We start from the raw sequence: 13,788 nt of genomic DNA on the forward strand, positions 1-13,788 counted from the left end.
GTTCGGTCTGGCCATTAGTCTGAGGATGGAAGGCCGAGGAAAAAGATAGGTCAATGCCCATCCTACCACAAAAGGCTCGCCAGAACCTCGAGACAAACTGGGAACCTCTGTCAGAAACAATATTCTCAGGAATGCCATGTAAACGAACCACATGCTGGAAAAACAAAGGCACCAAATCAGAGGAGGAAGGCAATTTAACCAAGGGCACCAGATGGACCATTTTAGAAAAGCGATCACAGACCACCCAAATGACCGACATTTTTTGAGAAACGGGAAGGTCAGAAATGAAATCCATCGAAATATGTGTCCAAGGCCTCTTCGGGACCGGCAAGGGCAAAAGCAACCCACTGGCACGTGAACAGCAGGGCTTAGCCCTAGCACAAATTCCACAGGACTGCACAAAAGCACGCACATCCCGTGACAGAGATGGCCACCAGAAGGATCTAGCAACCAACTCCCTGGTACCAAAGATTCCTGGATGACCGGCCAGCACCGAACAATGAAGTTCAGAGATAACTTTACTAGTCCACCTATCAGGGACGAACAGTTTCTCGGCCGGACAACGATCAGGTTTATTAGCCTGAAATTTCTGCAACACTCTCCGCAAATCAGGGGAGATGGCAGACACAATGACTCCTTCCTTGAGGATACTCGCCGGCTCAGATAACCCCGGAGAGTCGGGCACAAAACTCCTAGACAGAGCATCCGCCTTCACATTTTTAGAGCCCGGAAGGTATGAAATCACAAAATCAAAACGAGCAAAAAATAACGACCAACGGGCCTGTCTAGGATTCAAGCGCTTGGCAGACTCAAGATAAGTAAGGTTCTTATGATCAGTCAAAACCACCACGCGATGCTTAGCACCCTCAAGCCAATGACGCCACTCCTCGAATGCCCACTTCATGGCCAGCAACTCTCGGTTGCCCACATCATAATTACGCTCAGCAGCAGAAAATTTCCTGGAAAAGAAAGCACATGGTTTGAACACTGAGCAACCAGAACCTCTCTGTGACAAAACCGCCCCTGCACCAATCTCAGAAGCATCAACCTCGACCTGGAACGGAAGAGAAACATCAGGTTGACACAACACAGGGGCACAGCAAAAACGACGCTTCAACTCCTGAAAAGCTTCCACGGCAGCAGAAGACCAATTAACCAAATCAGCACCCTTCTTGGTCAAATCGGTCAATGGTCTGGCAATGCTAGAAAAATTACAGATGAAGCGACGATAAAAATTAGCAAAGCCCAGGAATTTCTGCAGACTTTTTAGAGATGTCGGCTGAGTCCAATCCTGGATGGCCTGAACCTTAACCGGATCCATCTCGATAGTAGAAGGGGAAAAGATGAACCCCAAAAATGAAACTTTCTGCACACCGAAGAGACACTTTGATCCCTTCACGAACAAGGAATTAGCACGCAGTACCTGGAAAACCATTCTGACTTGCTTCACATGAGACTCCCAATCATCAGAGAAGATCAAAATGTCATCCAAGTAAACAATCAAGAATTTATCCAGATACTCACGGAAAATGTCATGCATAAAAGACTGAAAAACAGATGGAGCATTGGCAAGTCCGAACGGCATCACCAGATACTCAAAATGACCCTCGGGCGTATTAAATGCCATTTTCCATTCATCTCCCTGCCTGATTCTCACCAGATTATACGCACCACGAAGATCAATCTTAGTAAACCAACTAGCCCCCTTAATCCGAGCAAACAAGTCAGAAATCAATGGCAAGGGATACTGAAACTTAACAGTGATCTTATTAAGAAGGCGGTAATCAATACACGGTCTTAGCGAACCATCCTTCTTGGCTACAAAAAAGAACCCTGCTCCCAATGGTGACGACGATGGGCGAATATGTCCCTTCTCCAGGGACTCCTTCACATAACTGCGCATAGCGGTGTGTTCAGGTACGGACAAATTAAATAAACGACCCTTAGGGAATTTACTACCAGGAATCAAATCGATAGCACAATCACAATTCCTATGCGGAGGTAGGGCATCAGACTTGGACTCTTCAAATACATCCTGAAAGTCCGACAAGAACTCTGGGATGTCAGAAGGAATGGATGACGAAATAGACAAAAATGGAACATCACCATGTACTCCCTGACAACCCCAGCTGGTTACCGACATAGAGTTCCAATCCAATACTGGATTATGGGTTTGTAGCCATGGCAACCCCAACACGACCACATCATGCAAATTATGCAGTACCAGAAAGCGAATAACTTCCTGATGTGCAGGAGCCATGCACATGGTCAGCTGGGCCCAGTACTGAGGCTTATTCTTGGCCAAAGGTGTAGCATCAATTCCTCTCAACGGAATAGGACACCGCAAAGGCTCCAAGAAAAATCCACAACGTTTAGCATAATCCAAATCCATCAGATTCAGGGCAGCGCCTGAATCCACAAACGCCATGACAGAATACGATGACAAAGAGCACATTAAGGTAATGGACAAAAGGAATTTGGACTGTACAGTACCAATAACGGCAGAGCTATCGAACCGCCTAGTGCGTTTAGGACAATTAGAAATAGCATGAGTAGAATCACCACAATAGAAACACAGTCTGTTCAGACGTCTGTGTTCGTGCCGTTCTACTTTAGTCATAGTCCTGTCGCACTGCATAGGCTCAGGTTTACTCTCAGACAATACCGCCAGATGGTGCACAGATTTACGCTCGCGCAAGCGACGACCGATCTGAATGGCCAAGGACATAGACTCATTCAAACCAGCAGGCATAGGAAATCCCACCATTACATCCTTAAGAGCTTCAGAGAGACCCTTTCTGAACAAAGCCGCTAGTGCAGATTCATTCCACAGAGTGAGTACTGACCACTTCCTAAATTTCTGACAATATACTTCTACATCATCCTGACCCTGGCATAAAGCCAGCAGATTTTTCTCAGCCTGATCCACTGAATTAGGCTCATCGTAAAGCAATCCCAGCGCCTGGAAAAATGCATCAACATTACTCAATGCAGAATCTCCTGGTGCAAGAGAAAACGCCCAGTCCTGTGGGTCGCCGCGCAAAAAAGAAATAATAATCAAAACCTGTTGAATAGGATTACCAGAAGAATGAGGTTTCAAGGCCAAAAATAGCTTACAATTATTTCTGAAGCTCAGGAACTTAGTTCTGTCACCAAAAAACAAATCAGGAATCGGAATTCTTGGTTCTAGCATCGATTTCTGATCAATAGTATCTTGAATCTTTTGTACATTTACAACGAGATTATCCATTGAGGAACACAGAGCCTGAATATCCATGTCCACAGCTGTGTCCTGAAGCACTCTAATGTCTAGGGGAAAAAAAAGACTGAAGACAGAGCTAAGAAAAAAAAATGATGTCAGGATTTCTTTTTTCCCTCTATTGGGAATCATTGGTGAGGCTCCTTGTACTGTTGTGGCTGGCAATCAGGCAACACAGCGTGCAGTAATCAGCGCACATACAGAGATCTGGCAATAACCAAAAACAATAGGACGAGCTCTGAGACGTGGAATCTCTGTAGACTGCAGTACCTGATCTATCCTCACACAACTATAAGCAGCAGTGGATTGCGCCTATCACTACCTATGCAACTCGGCACTGCCTGAGGAGCTGACTAGCCTGAAGATAGAAATACAAGCCTGACTTACCTCAGAGAAATACCCCAAAGGAATAGGCAGCCCCCCACATATAATGACTGTTAGCAAGATGAAAAGACAAACGTAGGAATGAAATAGATTCAGCAAAGTGAGGCCCGATATTCTAGACAGAGCGAGGATAGCAAAGAGAACTATGCAGTCTACAAAAAACCCTAAAACGAAAACCACGCAAAGGGGCAAAAAGACCCACCGTGCCGAACTAACAGCACGGCGGTGCACCCCTTTGCTTCTCAGAGCTTCCAGCAAAAGTTAATAGCAAGCTGGACAGAAAAAACAGAAAACAAACTAGAAGCACTTATCTAGCAGAGCAGCAGGCCCAAGGAAAGATGCAGTAGCTCAGATCCAACACTGGAACATTGACAAGGAGCAAGGAAGACAGACTCAGGTGGAGCTAAATAGCAAGGCAGCCAACGAGCTCACCAAAACACCTGAGGGAGGAAGCCCAGAGACTGCAATACCACTTGTGACCACAGAAGTGAACTCAGCCACAGAATTCACAACAGTTTTGATTATTATTTCTTTTTTGCGCGGCGACCCTCAGGACTGGGCATTTTCTCTTGCGCCAGGAGACCCTGCATTGAGTAATGTAAATGCGTTTTTCCTGGCGCTCGGATTGCTTTACGATGAGCCTAATTCAGTGGATCAGGCTGAGAAAAATTTGCTGGCTTTGTGCCAGGGTCAGGATGATATAGAAGTATATTGTCAGAAATTTAGGAAGTGGTCAGTACTCACTCTGTGGAATGAATCTGCGCTGGCAGCTTTGTTCAGAAAGGGTCTCTCTGAGGCTCTTAAGGATGTCATGGTGGGTTTTCCTATGCCTGCTGGTTTGAATGAGTCTATGTCTTTGGCCATTCAGATCGGTCGACGCTTGCGCGAGCGTAAATCTGTGCACCATTTGGCGGTATTGTCTAAGATTAAACCTGAGGACTATGACGAGAGTTGAACGGCAAGAACACAGACGTCTGAATGGTCTGTGTTTCTACTGTGGTGATTCCACTCATGCTATTTCTGATTGTCCTAAGCGCACTAAGCGGTTCGATAGGTCTGCCGTCATTGGTACTGTACAATCCAAATTCCTTCTGTCCATTACCTTGATATGCTCTTTGTCATCGTATTCTGTCATGGCGTTTGTGGATTCAGGCGCTGCCCTGAATCTGATGGATTTGGATTATGCTAAACGTTGTGGGTTTTTCTTGGAGCCTTTGCGGTGTCCTATTCCGTTGAGAGGAATTGATGCTACACCTTTGGCCAAGAATAAACCTCAGTACTGGACCCAGCTGACCATGTGCATGGCTCCTGCACATAAGGAAGTTATTCGCTTTCTGGTGCTACATAATCTGCAAGATGTGGTCGTGTTGGGGTTGCCATGGCTGCAAACCCATAATCCAATATTGGATTGGAACTCTATGTCGGTATCCAGCTGGGGTTGTCAGGGGGTACATGGTGATGTTCCATTTTTGTCTATTTCGTCATCCACTCCTTCTGAGGTCCCAGAGTTCTTGTCTGATTATCAGGATGTATTTGAAGAGCCCAAGTCCGATGCCCTACCTCCGCATAGGGATTGTGATTGTGCTATCAATTTGATTCCTGGTAGTAAATTCCCTAAAGGTCGATTATTTAATTTATCTGTGCCTGAACACTCCGCTATGCGCAGTTATGTGAAGGAATCCCTGGAGAAGGGACATATTCGCCCATCGTCATCACCACTGGGAGCAGGGTTCTTTTTTGTAGCCAAGAAGGATGGTTCGCTGAGACCATGTATTGATTACCGCCTTCTTAATAAGATCACTGTTAAATTTCAGTATCCCTTGCCATTGTTATCTGACTTGTTTGCTCGGATTAAGGGGGCTAGTTGGTTCACTAAGATAGATCTTCGTGGTGCGTATAATCTGGTGAGAATCAGGCAAGGAGATGAATGGAAAACTGCATTTAATACGCCCGAGGGTCATTTTGAGTATCTAGTGATGCCGTTCGGACTTGCCAATGCTCCATCTGTGTTTCAGTCTTTTATGCATGACATCTTTCGTGAGTATCTGGATAAATTCCTGATTGTTTACTTGGATGACATTTTGATCTTCTCAGATGATTGGGACTCTCATGTGAAGCAGGTCAGAATGGTTTTCCAGGTCCTGCGTGCTAATTCTTTGTTTGTGAAGGGATCAAAGTGTCTCTTCGGTGTGCAGAAAGTTTCATTTTTGGGGTTCATCTTTTCCCCTTCTACTATCGAGATGGATCCGGTTAAGGTCCAAGCCATCCAGGATTGGACTCAGCCGACATCTCTGAAAAGTCTGCAAAAATTCCTGGGCTTTGCTAATTTTTATCGTCGCTTCATCTGTAATTTTTCTAGCATTGCCAAACCATTGACCGATTTGACCAAGAAGGGTGCTGATTTGGTTAATTGGTCTTCTGCTGCTGTGGAGGCTTTTCAGGAGTTGAAGCATCGTTTTTGTTCTGCCCCTGTGTTGTGTCAACCAGATGTTTCTCTTCCGTTCCAGGTCGAGGTTGATGCTTCTGAGATTGGAGCAGGGGCGGTTTTGTCACAGAGAGGTTCTGGTTGCTCAGTGTTGAAACCATGTGCTTTCTTTTCCAGGAAGTTTTCGGCTGCTGAGCGTAATTATGATGTGGGCAACCGAGAGTTGCTGGCCATGAAGTTGGCATTCGAGGAATGGCGTCATTGGCTTGAAGGAGCTAAGCATCGCGTGGTGGTATTGACTGATCATAAGAACCTTACTTATCTCGAGTCTGCTAAGCGCTTGAATCCTAGACAGGCCCGTTGGTCGTTATTTTTTGCCCGCTTCGATTTTGTGATTTCGTACCTTCCGGGCTCTAAAAATGTGAAGGCGGATGCTCTGTCTAGGAGTTTTGTGCCCGACTCTCCGGGTTCACCTGAGCCAGCGAGTATCCTCAAGGAAGGAGTCATTGTGTCTGCTATCTCCCCTGATTTGCGGCGAGTGTTGCAAAAATTTCAGGCGAATAAACCTGATCGTTGTCCGGCGGAGAAACTGTTCGTCCCTGATAGGTGGACTAATAAACTTATCTCTGAACTTCATTGTTCGGTGTTGGCTGGTCATCCTGGAATATTTGGTACCAGAGAGTTAGTGGCTAGATCCTTCTGGTGGCCATCTCTGTCACGGGATGTACGTACTTTTGTGCAGTCCTGTGGGATTTGTGCTAGGGCTAAGCCCTGCTGTTCACGTGCCAGTGGGTTGCTTTTGCCCTTGCCGGTCCCAAAGAGGCCTTGGACACATATTTCGATGGATTTCATTTCTGACCTTCCCGTTTCTCAAAAGATGTCAGTCATTTGGGTGGTCTGTGATCGCTTTTCTAAAATGGTCCATCTGGTGCCCTTGGTTAAATTGCCTTCCTCCTCTGATTTGGTGCCTTTGTTCTTCCAGCATGTGGTTCGTTTGCATGGCATTCCTGAGAATATTGTTTCTGACAGAGGTTCCCAGTTTGTTTCGAGGTTTTGGCGAGCCTTTTGTGGCAGGATGGGCATTGACCTGTCTTTTTCCTCCGCTTCCATCCTCAGACTAATGGCCAGACCGAACGAACCAATCAGACCTTGGAGACATATCTGAGATGTTTTGTTTCTGCAGACCAGGATGATTGGGTGTCCTTTTTGCCGTTGGCTGAGTTCGCCCTTAATAATCGGGCCAGCTCGGCTACCTTGGTCTCTCCATTTTTCTGCAATTCTGGGTTCCATCCTCGTTTCTCTTCAGGACAGGTTGAGTCTTCGGACTGTCCTGGTGTGGATTCTGTGGTGGACAGGTTGCAGCAGATCTGGACCCAGGTAGTGGACAATTTGGCCTTGTCCCAGGAGAAGGCTCAACTTTTCGCTAATCGCAGACGCCGTGTGGGTCCCCGACTTCGTGTTGGGGATCTGGTTTGGTTATCTTCTCGTCATATTCCTATGAAGGTTTCCTCTCCTAAATTTAAACCTCGTTTTATTGGTCCGTATAGGATTTCTGAGATTCTCAATCCTGTGTCTTTTCGTCTGACCCTCCCAGACTCCTTTTCCATACATAATGTATTCCATAGGTCGTTGTTGCGGAGATACGTGGCACCTATGGTTCCATCTGTTGAACCTCCTGCCCCGGTTTTGGTGGAGGGGGAATTGGAGTATATTGTGGAGAAAATTTTGGATTCTCGTGTTTCTAGACGGAAACTCCAGTATCTGGTTAAATGGAAGGGTTATGCTCAGGAAGATAATTCCTGGGTTTTTGCCTCTGATGTCCATGCTCCAGATCTTGTTCGTGCCTTTCATGTGGCTCATCCTGGTCGGCCTGGGGGCTCTGGTGAGGGTTCGGTGACCCCTCCTCAAGGGGGGGGTACTGTTGTGAATTCTGTGGCTGAATTCACTCCTGTGGTCACAAGTGGTACTGCAGCTTCTGAGCTTCCTCCCTCAGGTGTTCTGGTGAGCTCGTTGGCTGCTTTGTTATTTAACTCCACCTGATTCTGTCTTCCTTGCTCCTTGTCAATGTTCCAGTGTTGGACCTGAGCTTCTGGATCTTTCCTGTGGCCTGCTGCTCTGCTTAGATAAGTGTTTCTTTGCTTTTGTTGCTACTTTTTCTGTCCAGCTTGTCTATTCGTTTTTGCTGGAAGCTCTGAGACGCAAAGGGTGCACCGCCGTGCCGTTAGTTCGGCACGGTGGGTCTTTTTGCCCCCTTTGCGTGTTTTTTTGCTTTAGGGTTTTTTGTAGACTGCAAAGTTCTCTTTGCTATCCTCGCTCTATCTAGAATATCGGGCCTCACTTTGCTGAATCTATTTCATCCCTACATTTGTCTTTTCATCTTGCTAACAGTCATTATATGTGGGGGGCTGCCTTTTCCTTTGGGGTATTTCTCTGAGGCAAGTCAGGCTTGTTTTTCTATCTTCAGGCTAGTCAGCTCCTCAGGCTGTGCCGAGTTGCATAGGTAGTGACAGGCGCAATCCACAGCTGCCTTTAGTTGTGTTTAGGATAGGTTCAGGTATTGAGGTCTACAGAGATTCCACGTCTCAGAGCTCGTTCTATTGTTTTTGGGTTATTGTCAAATCAATGTATGTGCTCTGATTGCTGGCACACTGTGTCACTGGATTGCCTACATAACAGAGAACTACAGGTGATGCCCACGCGCTCTTTGACCGTCGAATCACCCCCAGCTGTAACATCTCATCGATCTCTTGGCGCATAATCTGCTGCACCTGGTCAGAGATTCGATAGGATGTTCGCCGTAGTGGGGCGTGATTCCCGGTGTCCACCTCGTGGACGGCTAACTCAGTCCTCCCAGGTCGGTTGGAGAACACGACCCGGAAGGGTTCCAGTGTGGTTTGCAACTGCAACCGCTGGGGTTCCGTTAACGAGGCGCTTACCTCCACGTCCTCGATGGACCCATTGGCCTTGGCTTGGGCCAGCATGTCCAGGAGGGTGTCTTCCTCACCGTCTTCGGGCAAGCTGCAGACCGGTAGGACGAAAGGTTCACGTTCGTGATGAGCCTTCATCATGTTGACGTGAAAGGCCTTTCGCCTACCCCAAGCGTGGTCAAGCGTGACCACGTAAGTGACCGGGTTGAGCTGTTGGTGGACGACGTACGGGCCCTCCCAGGCTGCCTGAAGCTTATCCGTTGGTACGGGGACCAGCACCCACACCTTTTGACCCACGTGGTAGGTCCGCTCCCGGGCGTTCTGGTCGTACCAGTGCTTCTGATCAGCCTGAGCCTGCGTCATGTTGTCATGCACCAACTGCGTCAAGGTCTGCATCTTGTCACGGAAGCGCATGACATACTCCACTATGGACACTTCAGAAGGGTTCGGCTCCTCTTCCCAGAATTCTCTTACCAACCCAAGGGGTCCCCGGACTCGCCTGCCGTACAGGAGCTCGAAGGGTGAGAACCCCGTCGAGGCCTGCGGAACCTCTCGGTAAGCGAACAGCAGGTGTGGGAGGTACCGCTCCCAGTCGCGCCCTTGAGTCTCAACCAGCATGCGTAGCATCTGTTTGAGGGTACCATTGAAGCGTTCACACAAGCCATTGGTCTGTGGGTGATACGCACTCGATACCAGGTGCTTCACCTGCATTCTCTTACAGAGAGCCTCCATTAGGCGAGACATAAATTGGGTCCCTTGATCAGTAAGCATTTCCCTGGGAAACCCTACACGTGAAAAGATAGCCAACAGGGCATCCGCCACCTTATCTGCCCTAGTTGACGACAGAGCTACTGCCTCTGGGTACCGGGTAGCATAGTCTACCACAGTAAGGATGTATTGCTTTCCAGAGCTGCTGGGGACGGCCAGCGGGCCCACAATGTCCACCGCGATCCTCTGGAAAGGCTCCTCTATCACTGGTAAAGGGATCAGGGGAGCCTTAAGAGCAGGCCCCGCTTTCCCCACCCTTTGACAGGTGACACAGGAGCGGCAGTAGTTTGACACATCTGTCCCCAAGTGTCCAGCTAGCGGGATCTCATGGGCAATCCGCAACAACTCACCCCGGAATTGCTGCGGGACGACCAGCTGTCTTTCCCTCAACCACTCCTTTTGTGATTCTCCGGGTACTGTCTCCCGGTACAACCTTCCTCGTTCCCAGAACACCTTCTCCTTATCAGCCTCGGAGAAGTGCGTCCCGGCAAGTTGTCTCAAACTCTCTAGGCTCGCATCTGTGTGCAGAGCGGCCTGAAACTCCTGGCTAGGGGAAGCCAAAAGCGATGTCAGGGTCCCTTCCCCACGGGAACCCTCTTGGACCTGCTCTGGGTCCACCTCTGGTTCAGTCACAGTGATGACTGAGGAGGGTCCGGAAGGCTGACAGTTATCTGCGTTCCGGGCACTCTGACTGCGGGTGACAGCAGCTACGTAGGCTGTCTCCCCGGGGATTTCTACAGTCCCATCAGCCGGCGCTGCTATGGGCTCTACCTCCCCATCCACCCCCAACACTCCAGGGGCAGTGCTACTTATGGGCCAGTTACCTTCCTCGGTGGCACCGGTCAATTTCATGGCATCACCTTTCTCACGGTTCCCATGCTTCTCCCCATTTTCTGTAGCACCGACACTTGCCCCTGTTAGGGGTTCCTCAGCCGTCTCACTCCGCAGAGCGACGTGGCTGGGCACGCCTGTACCTATGGACACATTAACCTTCACAGAAAAATCATTATCAGGTTCAGTTGGCACAGGTACAACATTTTCGCCATCAATCCTAGGAAAAAAATGGTTAATAGATGCATCATTACAAGATAAAGCATGGTCAGGTAACGCATGCGATTTCCCATCATCATCATCATCAGGGTTAACGTTACCCTTATTAGTAGATTGGGGAGGGGTGTCAGGAACGTAGTATGCAAACATCCTCCCCAAATCAGTCCCCAACAAAACATCAGTGGGCAAATTATCAGACAGCCCCACTTCCTTCACCCCGCTCCCAGCACCCCAATCAATAAAAACCCGGGCCATCGGTAAGGGACAGCTGATGCCCCCAATCCCAGTGACAGTTAGGGTTTTCCCCGGAATGATTTCTTCAGGGGCCGCCAGTTCGGGTGGGATGAGGGTTCGTTCAGCCCCGGTGTCCTTGAGGCCTGTAGCAACATGGCCTCCCACAGTGACGTGCTGTACGTTGTCACACACCCTCCCAACCACACCACCCACCAAAAGAACTGCTGCATTAGGCCCTGGGGCCTTGGCTGGGGTGTTCTTCTGCTTGGTTGGGCAGGAGGGACTGATATGACCAGTCTGATGGCAGGTGTAACACGTGCGAGGTTCGGTGGTCGGTCTGGTGCTGTTGGCCACGGGGACAGGACCTCTGGTGTGTTGGCTGGCAGGGGTACTGGCGTTGGTTGCAGGCTTACCCCCTCTCCAGCTGGTGGTGACTGGCTTCCGCACTTCCGATCTACGGTTGGCCTCATAGGCATCGGCAATCTGCGCTGCTTTCGTCACGTCTTTGGGTTCTCTGTCCATCACGAACTGTCGCACCTCAGCTGGGCAAAGATGAAAGAACTGGTCTTTGATCATCAGGTCTCGCAGCTGTGCAAAGGTGGTCACTGACAGTCCTTGGGTCCACTGGTCAAAGTGGGTCCCCAGTCCATGCACCACATCACTGTAACTGTCGTGTGGGCCACGTTGGAGGGTCCGGAACTTTCTACGGTACACCTCGGGTGTAAGCTGGTACTTGGCTATCAGAGCCTGCTTGATGGCCTCATAGTCTCCATCTTGTTCTTGAGGGAGGGCAGCAAACGCCTCCAGAGCTTTACCTCTCAGCCCTGGTGTCAGGTATCGTGCCCATTCATCTGTAGGCAGCCGGTACTGTCTGCAGGCTTTCTCAAAGGCCCGCAGAAAAGTGTCCAAGTCCCCGTCCTTCTCCATAACAGGAAAGTGATCGGGCCGGGGCTTAGGTATCTGAGCGCTGCTGTGCTCACGTCTCTGGGTGGTGGAGGGCATCCCCCCCTGCCGGAGTATCTCCAGTTCATGTTCTCGCTGGGCTTGGCGCTCGGCTCTCTCAGCCTCCCGCTCGGCTCGCTGGTATTGCTGGATCAGCTGCAGACGTCTCTCTAGGTCATCTGCGGAGCCTTGATGCAGAGCCAGCTGCAGGAGGAGGTCTGCGCCCCCCTGGTTGCCAGTAGGGCCCGTATTCAGTGGCTGGGCCTCTGCTGCAGCACCATGTTCACTTGTGCCGGCTTCTGCGGCCTCTGGGCTCTGTGACCTGGCTTGGTCTGCTTCAAATTGCACCAGTTCAGCGACCATTTGAGTCTTGGTCTTACCCTGGGGGTTCAGGCCATGGTACGTGCATATCCCAGCAAGAGAGTCCTTCTTCTGCTGGTTGTACCAGGCTTCCCCTTTCGCAGCCATGGTTGCCAAATAAAAGATAGGATAGAAAAACGAAGAGAAAGGGAGGGGATAATTACCAGTACGCAATTGTCTCACAACTAAAAAGCACTGAGTTCGTTCTCCAAACTTATTTGCGCAGAGTCCTCGCAAGAACTTTCTGCAAGTTTTTAGTGAGAGGAATGATTACTCAAACCAAATCACTAATGCTCTAAGATATCCCACCGCCTTGCCACCAATTGTCACGATTCCCCTGACCGCTGTCAACACTGCGTCAGGATTCCCACCGTGACCGTCACCCCTACGTCACGGATTGAGGTGACTTCAGGCCAACAGACGGCTATCACATATGCAGGGGGGCTGATCTTAGTTATCCCTCCACTCCACGATGTGATGAAAAACCACACACAAGGCTATTTTCCTCTTGCTTACAGCAGGCGCTTATTCTAGGTATCCCACTGCTTTCAATATACCACAAACTGCAGGGATTTATGTATATCCCGCTTACAGTTCCACTTAACACTTGCAGCTCTCTGGCGCCCCCTTACTTTCAGGTCAGATTAGGTACTGCACCCTGGGTAATTAGTCGCCAGGAAGGCTGCCTGCTATGTACTGGCTATTGGGCACGCTGCAGCGACGCGGTAAACTACTCCCACTCAGGCAGGAACAATAATTATCAAACCCGCAGTTGCTTCAGCATAATCCAACAGTCAGCGCACTTTCGCTGCCACCAGCTTCGATTAAACGGGTCCGAAGCTAACCCAACACAACAGTAACAGTAGCGTTTTCCCTTCAGAAGACTTAGGGTACGGTTTTTAGAGCATGGAGAAGAACTAACATATAATAGTATATCCCATTAAAAATTAGGCAGTGCGTTATCAAAAATATTTTATAAAAAAGTTACAAATGAGACAATTGCAAATATGTACATGGGTAATTATAACATAAAGGGAATAAAAGAGAACAGATAACACTCACATGTTAAAAGCATGACAAGCATCCAGGCTAGTGGAGTTTTTCCATATGTCCCAGCTCATTTGGTTCTAGCATTCTAGCATACAGTCTGTAGCCCAGAGAGAAACAAGTAGAGTCAGCTAGGGAAGGGGGGGTTTAGCCCACCTTATGAGCTGAAGAGCAACTAAACTTATATGATATTTCATACCATATCTTGACAACCTCGTTTCATCATTGACTCTGCAGACACTTTCAAAAACCACAGGGCTCACGCTGCTCTTCTTTGGCTCCCCATCCTTTTGGGCCTTCCCTTCATCATCCAGGACTAGGCAGTTTCTCATGTTTTGCAGCAGAAGGGGCATTTCACAAGGGGCCATCTGGGTTGACAGGAGTTAGCACAA

The sequence above is a fragment of the Ranitomeya imitator genome, chromosome 2, assembly GCF_032444005.1.
Source record: "Ranitomeya imitator isolate aRanImi1 chromosome 2, aRanImi1.pri, whole genome shotgun sequence".
In the NCBI taxonomy this organism is placed as follows: Eukaryota; Metazoa; Chordata; class Amphibia; order Anura; family Dendrobatidae; genus Ranitomeya; species Ranitomeya imitator.